We start from the raw sequence: 10,281 nt of genomic DNA, 5'->3' as shown, positions 1-10,281 counted from the left end.
CACAGAAAGATGAAAGAAGAGGTACAAACTTCCAGCTCTGCTCAAACAATGCATTTATTAAATCACTTCAGTCAAAATCATTCACCAACCCCTGCAAAATCCAATCACGAACCAAAGCAAAGCACAGCTAAATGAAACGTTATATATTGTATCCGGCAAGCAATCACCATACTTGCATTCTGATTGCCCTCAGCAGCACCTGCATTCTTTGATCACAGTCCTTTTATGTGATGCTCTGTATACAAAAGACCAAGCCAGCAATTAGCCATTCTAGCACTGGGTCCTGAAATCCCTGCAAACGCTCCAGTCCTTTAATGAATTCCTAAATAGAAGGAAGTTGCAAACAAAGTTCAGCTTGCGTATTTTATGCCAGGTTCCCACAGCACTGTAGAGGTTCTTAGAACTTAATTAATGACACTTGCCTCCTGTAAGCCTTCCAGAGTTTTAGTGGAAATTTTACCGGTCACTTCAGACTCTGACATCTTTTGGACAATTGTCCTCAGAACATTGGGCAATCTCCCCAGCCCTTGGAAGGGAAAGACAAGACTGCTGCTAATCATGACTCATCCGTATCAATGGGAGGGACAAAAACCAGGGGGACGAGATGTGCATCATTTAAAGTAAACCAATCATCAGTCTCACAGTTCCACTGAAATCCTATGCATTGTATAGGAACCAAAATGTGGGAATGAAAATGAAAACTGCTGCCTAATATACCAGCATTTGGGAACTCTGCCAATGCCCCTAATTAAAATTTTGTACTAATCTCTTCAGGGAATCCAAGAAATTCTTTCGGAAAATGGAACATTCTTCTATGCACATCCAACTACTTATCCTGTAAAAGCGAATATAAAGGAGATTGTATACGATCAGACAGAGGTCAGTGGAGTGGAAAGGACAGTGTGAAAGCTACAGGAAACAAGCCATCTATGAACAAAAATACTGGGATTCCTTCTGAACCCTGGCTCACACATTTATGCTTTTCCTAGTCTTGGTCTAAAGATCATTACATCAACGGAAAGACTTAATTAGATTTAGTGGGTTTTTAATCAGTCCCCAAAACAGGAGAACGTAAAATTGGTATTTAAAACTACGAGGTATGTCAACATGTCCTTTCCCTTCTTTTCCTTTTGTCCTACCATCATTAGAGAGTGAGAGTGGCCGGACTGGAGAGGATCTGGAACAGCACCTCTGGCATTGGCTTATGGGCAATAAACAACGCATTCATTGCTGTCAGAGATGCAATTAGAGATGAAAGGAAGGAAAGAGTTGGTAATTGGTTGCTAACTACAGAGGGATGGGATTCTAATTAAATATTTTTAAGAACGGACTTTTATTGTTTGGGGGGAAAAAAAAAAAAAAAAAGCCAAAGTGAGATTTTAGGAAGAAAACCAGAGCGATATGCAGGTGAGAAGGAAAAGGGAATAAGGTAACTAGAGCAAGCAGTCACGAATAGGTTAGAATCTCATTCACCTTACTGAAAAAAAGAGGAAAGATAGGTAGGAAGCATAAGAAAAGTCGCAGAAAACAGGGAAATTGATAGTGTATCAGTTTTTCACTTTCTCCTCAAAGAAACCAGCAGGATTCTATAAAGAAAAATAAGTGAAGACAGTAGGAGAGACCTATGAAGGATGAACCCAGGCTGGCTCTGCAATGAGTAAATCATCAGTTTAGTTACGCAACTGAACTTCATAAGCCTAGCAATCTTACTCTGAGCTCAGGTTATTCAAATCTAGGGCTTTTGTTTGGTCAATGTGAACTACAGCATTCAATCATTGATTGTCTACCACTTTCCATCAGGCCCCAGTACTCACACACAGATTTCCTAATCTTAGCCAAAGGGCAATGGAGGCACAAGCAAGTGTGACACCCACTCCTTGCATGGCTCCAAATGACTACATGCAAATCAAGACAGTGAAGGCTCAGTTCCACCAGCTAATTCTCTCTAGTGAGCAAGATGTGCCATGAACCCAAAGAGGACTTAACTCACATCCATTTGTCATTGGAAGAGCTCTCCCTCTTCTTCTTGGCTTAGAAACAAACAAAACTTCCTCTCTACTACCTTTTCTAAAGGATCTCTCTGTGACTAAGCCATTTATGTGCCTATATTACATGTAATTCTCTGATGTCAGGTGAGATAACAGAGATAATCCTCCTAAAGGATTTGTGGCATTATAGATTACAGCTTCTATTTGTATGTTGTATGCATTGCCTTCAAGAGGTCCTGAGTGATGGTATAAGATCTCTGCATTCAGATAAGATATTTGCATTCAGCACTGCCTTATTAAAGGTTTAGAAACACCAACAACCCATCTAAGTGCTTGACTGTTCAGACCCTGCTGTTCTCTTAAACGTTGCAAAGTTAAAATACTATTGTGGTCAGTGGGATCCTCACCAGGTTAACAAGACTTAAGCCATTTTCCTTGTGGGTTTTTTGTTGTTGTTGTTTGTTTTGGTTGGTTTGATTTTTGTTGGATTTTTTTTTTTCTCCATTTGCCATTTCTCTACAAAATAAAATGATCACTTAGGAGATAGAAGAATTTAATCCAGATAGAAGTAACCTTTGTTTCACTGTAGCCTGTCCAAGCCAAGTGAGAGTAGTCACTTAGTACTTAATGTAATTTTTTGTTTTGCTTAATATCTCTAAACTCTTGCTAATACAACCAGCATTTCATCATTGGTGTTATTGGGGTTAACTTACAAGCTCAGAGCCTACCTAGAGCTTAAACATGCAGATCATTTTCTGGATCTTGTAAAGTGCTCTCACTATGATCTCTCATGAAAAAGAATGCTTAACAGCTGAGCTGCTGCTCCAGAACTCCATGAGAATATGGCATTAATACTTTGAGGAGGCAATAATTACTAGGAAGACCTCTAGTTGCATTTCCTGCTGTGTAAAGCATGATCTTCTGAAAAGGAACTGAATAATTTTGGGAAACACAAAGGAGCTCTGCTTAGCTGCTTCATAATATGACTGTTCTGATACAAGGCCAACTTTGGCTAAGTCTGGAAGACAGGGCAGCTGACCTCAGTGATGCCAGATGGTGTGAAACATTATTCGCACAAAAGTATATTCTGCTTACCACATGTGGGATATTCCTAGAAGGAACGTGGCTGATAAAGAATTCAGGTGACATTAACACAGATGCCATGCACCATGTTCATTTGTCTAACTATTAGCATGTTTACATTTCTTGAATCTTGCTATGATCATTTTTATAGGGGAAATTTACATGTGCTCTTCAGCCACGGCATGTCAATCTCTGCAGCAAAAACCCATGTTCTCGAGCCTCAACCACACTGACACTCTTCCTGCTGCAGTTGAGCTGCTGAATGGATCAGCAACATTCAGTCAACAGCAGCTTTTCCCAGTCTTGGACAATGACCTACATCTTCAAAGACCAGGCTAGACTTCTTGATTCCATTTACTTGCAAGAAGCAAAGTAAGCAGCATAATTCTGCTACATACAAGCAGACAAACATCTCATAGAAATACACCTTCAGCAGCTTGTGCCTGTTTGATTTAGGAACTTACAGATCTCAGCTGTTTATTGTCTTTCTGACTCCCCTGGCTGTGTTGAAATCACCACTGTGACAGCCAAGATGAAGTAGCTGACTGTGTGAGCATTTCTTGTCCTTCCTAATCCACGGAAAAACCACTTAGCTTAAATCACCGCTGACAGGAACTAACTTCTTAAACAGGTTTGAACTCGATCTTTGTTGAGCACATCTAACTGTGCCCCATATTGTCTAGTTCAGCTCAAAGCCAGCACATGTACCCTATTATCAGCAGTGGTGGCTCTACATCAGTCAGCAGCTGGCAGACGGGCCCTTGGGGACTTTTTTAGCCAAGGCTAGTGCAGCCCTATGACTGCTTCGATACATTCTCTGTGCACAAAACAAGACATATCTCTGTGCAAATGCTGTTATTGCACAATGGGTGTCATTGATAGTGGGAAAGAGACAATGCTTGGGAGCTGGACCTGTTTTTCAAATATCATCAGGCTTTTTATATACTCTGATTAAGGCCCTTTACTTAGAACTGCCATCACGTTGTTGCTGGCTACTTTAAGTGCAGAGAAAATATCTGAAATTCCTTTTTACCCTTCTTTAAAGGGTGAATTGAACTGTATTTCAATGCTTGAATTCGGTGCACAAACAGGTACATCCACAGCACCCATCTTTTCAAGCACTACATTCTTTTTCCCTATTAGATCATTCAGTTTCTCCACTGCATTTGTCCTAGCTTCACAGTTGTCAAAAATATTTGGCCTTTGATTCTCCAGCAGCATTTCTCCAGCAGCAGCAAACAGGCCTGTTAGGCAACTAAAACAAAGGAGAATACGGAACAGACAGAGGAGCAAATGGAACTAATAGACTAAAGGCTCAGAGAAAGAAATGAAGAGGCTGAGAATGAGAGCAGCGCTATCTGGGAAGATTTGCTCCCAGTATGGAATAGCAGTAGCTGCTAGTATTGCTTGGGCCAGTGCTCAGATCAAGGAGGAGTCCACTTGTTGCAGTATGGCACCACTACAGGGCTACAGCTCATAGCATCCCAAATTTAAAACATGATTCCCAACTAAACACAAAGGCAGAACATAGGAAATAGTGAAAGAGATTAATTTCTAAACCTGGATGTCTCTTTTAGATGCTCTAGGTCTCTCCTATTCTACCAGCCCTGTGCCAGCAACTTAGGTATCTCAGATTTCTACATTTTGGCACTGAATTCTACCCATCATGTCCTGGTTTAGGTCTTGGCCCCCTGCCTTACCCCTGAGGCCACTGAATAGAGGTTATCTCTAGCCAGAGTACCGCATCAGCCAGCTTTAGGCAGAAAGCTCTGCCATGACCCAGGTTGTAACTGCATCCCACTGATGGATCTGACTCGGGATACTGAGCAACACATCCCCCTGTCTGGCTCAGCCATGTGGCCAGCTAACAGCTTACCGAAACCACTGCTCCCTGCCACATGTATTGAATGCAAACCCTGTTCAGATGAGCATTGTCATTTTCCACAAACACAGCTGTATGCCTCAGAAGAAACAGCGTAATCAAGCACCAGCCATCCCCCGTCACCATAACCACGCAATCAAAGCCTTGCCTCAACACAGCCTTTTTTCCCCCTATCCATCCCATCTGGTTCTGCCTGGTTTCTTTCAGTTGCTGCCATTCCTCACTGAAGCTCTCAAGTGGCCATGACAGGAATGCCTGAAGAGTTGTGATAGGAGCACCTACAGCAAATAAATAAACCAATAAAGCAATAAAAGGACAAAATGAAAGAACAAGAGGGACATGAGCTGTTCAGAGGCTTGAAGGCCAGCCCATAGAGTCACTCAGTCTAGACTCCAGATGTGAACGCAGAGCCTCAGTGAGTGCAATACAGGACTGCGTAAATATCTCAGCCAGATGTCTCAGGGCCCAAGCTACAAATCCTCACAAATGGTGACAGAGTTGGCTGTTGCTCTTAGCAGAGCTCTGCTTCCAAGAGAATCAGTGGTCATTCAGTCAGCAGCAGTTCAATTTCACTGCCAGATGGGAGGGAAAACCAGGCTCAGAGTTGCAGTTAGTCTCATAGCAAGCTCAGCAGTCGGCGGATGGGTCATGGAGCCCTCTGTGGGTGCTGAGGTTAGCTCAAAATAGCAGCCTGAAGAAAGAATTGAAAAATTATAGTAAACAGAAAAACACATGATTCCCAAGTCATAAATAGCCTACAGAACTAGGCTGCCATGTTAGGCACCAGAATTCAGATTCAGATCTTCAAGATACCTTCAACCGATCAGCTGAGTTTACAGATGCTTACTGTTACATGACAGAAGTACTTCACATTTCAGTTGCTGGAGACATACATGCATCATGCTGGCTGTTAGGAACTTGATGCTCACATCTGCACTTTCACATAGTAAATACTCCTCTGCCTGGCTTTCAAGCTATCAAGACGTGCCTCCTAGATAGGTGCCTCACAAAAAGCATGCAGAGGGAAAACAATCACCCTTCCCATCTAGTGTCCCTCTAATCAGGCTGGAACTGGTCTCACCTTCCTCTTCTGCCTGATTTAGGCCAGGGAGAAGAGCCTGTCTCTCCAGGAGCATCTCCAACCACTAGGCTGCAGTGTATTTTAAACCAAAGCTTTCCCAGTGTCTTGATTTATCCTATACTCCATAAAATACTTAATTATTTATTGCAGCAAGGTCTGGGACCTGGGGATCTGCAGTGAAAGTCCTTACGTAATCCACCCTGTCACTGGCTCGATTTAGGAAATATCGATTTATGACCCAGATTCTGTTCAGCAAGTCAGTCAAAAACTGGAACTGGTTGAATAATTTATGAGATGATTTTTAAGCAAAAGCACTGAGTCGGGTTACTCTGATTCACAGGGATAATATTATTTATGATTTTTGGTTCAGACATGAAGCATGAACATGTTTTAAGATGGTCAATAATTGTCCCAAGATTTGCAGTAGGACTGTTTCATTTGCCTCTTTTAGACTGCCAACAGAAAAGTTGACTCAAACTGAAAAGAAAGACTCACACAGTAAAAGAAAAGCTTTTGAACCAAAGGGCCTAGATCAATTTGACAAAGAGATACGTGCTACTATATCAATCTCCTATTCTCGTAGATGCAGTTATACATCTATCAGAATATTGGGCCCACTACAGAAACATCGAAAAAGGTCATTGGTTCTCTTTATTCATTAGACACACAGAGATAGCTTGGAGTGAAAAAAGATGAGGATAAATTGTATTACTGCATTACATCATACTCATCACAGGCTAAGAACTCACATATGAGCAGTAGCTGATGCAGGGTGATGGGTTAGGCTGACATGGCAAACGGTTTAGGACTCTGAGACCCAATTCATAACTGCTTTTCTCTCATTCCTAAGGTCCAAAGGGAAGTTAGATGTCTGTCAAAAAACATTCTAAACAACACCTAGTTCCCACTGTAGTTTATTTCCTGCAAAAGATGCAGGGGCTTATTCTGATTTACACCTGCACCATATATGACCCTCACCCCTTTGCTGGGATTCACTTAGTTCTAAACAAGACATTTCCCAAGCTTCCACATTCAATCCTGGATCTAAGAAGTCAGACTTATCTGAACTGACAGATGTATGGCTTTACAGTTTCATTAATTTTCCACTCTACCTTGAACACGATCCCTAAAAACACAGTACAGAAAGGGCTGTGCTGGACACATACCTCCATTTCCCAATTATTCTGCACTTTCTTAAGAGAAAAGCCATCAGATATAACAGTCAAAATAAGAGTTAATTCCAAGATCTAAACAAGCTCATTAAACAATGTATTCAGAGCACATCGTGGTGTTCTTCCACCTCTTTGGTAATGAATACACAGCTTCACCACGGCTGAAAGTTAAAGGGGATATTTCTCCTGGCAGTGCCCTCCGGTCCCTTAGGCAGGCTTATCCAGCAATTGTGTTGGCAGTTTGGAGAGTTTCCCAGGGTGTTCTATGGCCAGGAATGCTACAGGCCATTTTATTAAATGTCAGTGCCCACTGCTGATTAATTTTTGGGGGGGAAGAAATCTATCTTAGAATATTTTTTCTTCTGCTCAACTTCAAAAGCACATCTATTTGAAGATCTTTTCAGAGGAGTTCCTTTCTTTAGGAGTGAAATTGCGTGGAAGTTCTGTACTTGTAATCCTACTGTGCATTGCTGACTTTCCCATACCAAGAGCCTGCAGATTTTCCGAGTCTTGCCCTCAAATACACAGCATTGTTGCAACCCTTCTTTCAACACAAACTCAGAAATGCCTGCTTCAGTGCAAAAACAGTTAACCAGCAAACAGAAATGTAAGGTAAGATAAACTTTTCCTCTTGCTATATAGATCTCAGAAAGGTAGAGCTCGGTAAAAAAGTAGGACCTGAGATACAAATTTGGAGAAGGGTGCACAAATTTCAGACTTCTTACCTCCATCCCTGAAAAAAAATCAAGGTCCCTCCAAACCACAGACCACAGCGTGTTCCCCTCTGTGGAAGATCAGCTTTAATCTTCTATTTACACAAAAGCAGTAGCCACCTGACAGCCTCAAAGATGCATTCCTCAATGTCTGTGGCCATATCAAATTTTTGGGAAGACATGAAGAACCACTTTCAGGAAAATGGTGTTTCACTTAACTCTTTGACTCTCAAAGAATGTTTTGTCTTCCTCTCTGTTTTGTGAAGCGCTGTCAACACTTACAGTGCAGTTTATTGTAAATACACAATAATAACAACTGTGCGCATTCATCTCTGATTCAATTCCTATGTAAATTTATGTTAATATGTATGCAGATTAAGTCTGCCGCCCTTGGTCCTGGAAAGTTGTCAGAATGACACATGGGTTCTGAAGAGGTTGTGTACTACTGATCTGCAGTATTTCTATAGTATTCGTGCAAACCAACAACACAGAGACTGTGGATATTTCCCTTCTTTTTTTTCCTGCACAAATCAGTGGAGTCTTCTAGATAAAGTTGAAACGTACCAGTCTCTAAAACCATGACAGGACTATATTTATTTCTATTTCACAATAGAAGAAATAGTCACAGGTGAGTTCTCTGGAGGAATGGGGTGACAAAATGGATTCTTGGTAGTGAGCCCTTAAGAACCAATACGCCATCTTCTAAACAGAAAAGCATTTTTGCTCTCTAATATTCAGTAACTCCTAAAGCAACACTTAGAGATTATGGGTAGGCCTTATTTTATCCTGTCAAAACTCCTGCATATTTAAGAGAGCTCATATTTTATTCTCTCCTTCTCAGCTTCCTTTTAAACACAGATACACTGACCTTCTACCTGTTTGCCCATCTAGAGCCATTCTGAACCCTCAAGCCACACCACTGGCGAGGTACTGGAGTGCTGCAGTTTGCTGCTCTCTGCTTTCCTGCCAGGGATGTTTGGCTAGCATGCTTGCTGGTGCTCTGCAATAAATAGAAACTAATCTTTAGTTCATTCCAAGGCCTGAGTCCCTACAAGGCTCCCAGACACTTCTTAAATAATCACAACGGGACACAAATTGGTACTTCAAGAGATGCATGTGCTCTTTGCACAGGGATGTATTTCCAGTAATCCAAAAGGAGATGGGGAAATCACTATCAGAAACAGCAGGCGCTACAATTGTTGGCTTGGAAGATACACCAGACAACAAAAGTCCAATTGCCAGAAAGTATTTATACTCCTGCAGTTCACAGTCGAGGACTCGATCCTGACCTTTGATACACAAAACAGATTTGCTCTGTAACTGGAAACCCAGTTGTAGCATTTGTGCTTGGAAGGTAAGATTGTGCCCAGAGCTGATAAAGGTGGGAGCTGTGTCATCTCTTTTGGACTCAAGCAGCAGTCTCCTGACCAAAATCAGATACTGCTCCGCTTCTGCTCTAATAAAGCTTCGTGGAATTTGAAGGCTTTGAGTGGCTTTTGGGAAAAACATGTAAGAACAGAACTTCGGTCGCCCATTCTGTTCAGGCCTTTCAGTTTGTTTAAAGACTGATACAGGGTCAAACCCTTTCTTCTCTGAGCACTTTCATTTGTCTCTGTTTGAGAGTGTTATTTCACACCACTTTTTAAAGCTCATTTTATTCAAGGCAATCTTAGCCCCAAGAGCAAAAGAAGCAAAATAAAAGCAATTAAAGTGTGGATGGAATCTGTAATTTTTTCTTTGAAATAGAGCCCATGTCAGACAGCTTTCCACATACCTTTTTTAGTGTAGGTTCCATAATAATATCCCATCAGGCTCATTCACACCTGGTTGCAGAAGTATTGTGGCTGGGATCCAATGCTGCTTTGCTGCCTGCAGTAGTTGTTGGTGGTGATTTCATCTCCATCATTTTCTCTCTTTCCACCTCTCATGCAGCTGCCTGCCTGTCTTGATAGGACCAAAGTGTAGCTCATGGAATCTATATGATAATCACAAAAATAGTTATTTCTGCCGAAAAGTGGATTTAATTCCCCCTCTAAACCTTTGCGGATTGCCAACTGGGGGTGTGAAACCAGCTGGCAAAAGATGCGTTCATTTCAATTTCATGACTTTCACATACTGCAGCTTCCTGACTTTAAATGGTTCCTCCCCTCTCTAATGAGAGCACCACAGCCTTGATTAACAGCCCTCACTTTAAAGAAAGTTTTGAAGAAGCTTCTTTCCATGGTAACTTCTCTGGGGAAGTCTGACAGCCTGTTCAATTCAGACCAGCTGAATGCCTCTTCTTTCACAGCATGAGCATTTGTCAGAGAAAAGTAAGAGTCAGGCTTGCTGAGGATTCGTATGGGTACTCTGCAAGTAACTT

At 41.7% G+C, this 10,281-nt stretch overlaps 1 long non-coding RNA gene across 2 annotated transcripts in view; it reads right to left on the bottom strand.

The window, feature by feature from the left end:
* The window catches only part of LOC146544580 (uncharacterized), an 86,746-nt gene that overhangs the window by 28,903 nt on the left and 47,562 nt on the right, over positions 1 to 10,281 (bottom strand). The window lies entirely within an intron of this gene.

The sequence above is a fragment of the Meleagris gallopavo genome, chromosome 3, assembly GCF_905368555.1.
Source record: "Meleagris gallopavo chromosome 3, MGAL_WU_HG_1.1, whole genome shotgun sequence".
NCBI classification, from domain to species: Eukaryota; Metazoa; Chordata; class Aves; order Galliformes; family Phasianidae; genus Meleagris; species Meleagris gallopavo.
This window is presented reverse-complemented; position numbering and strand designations above follow the sequence as displayed.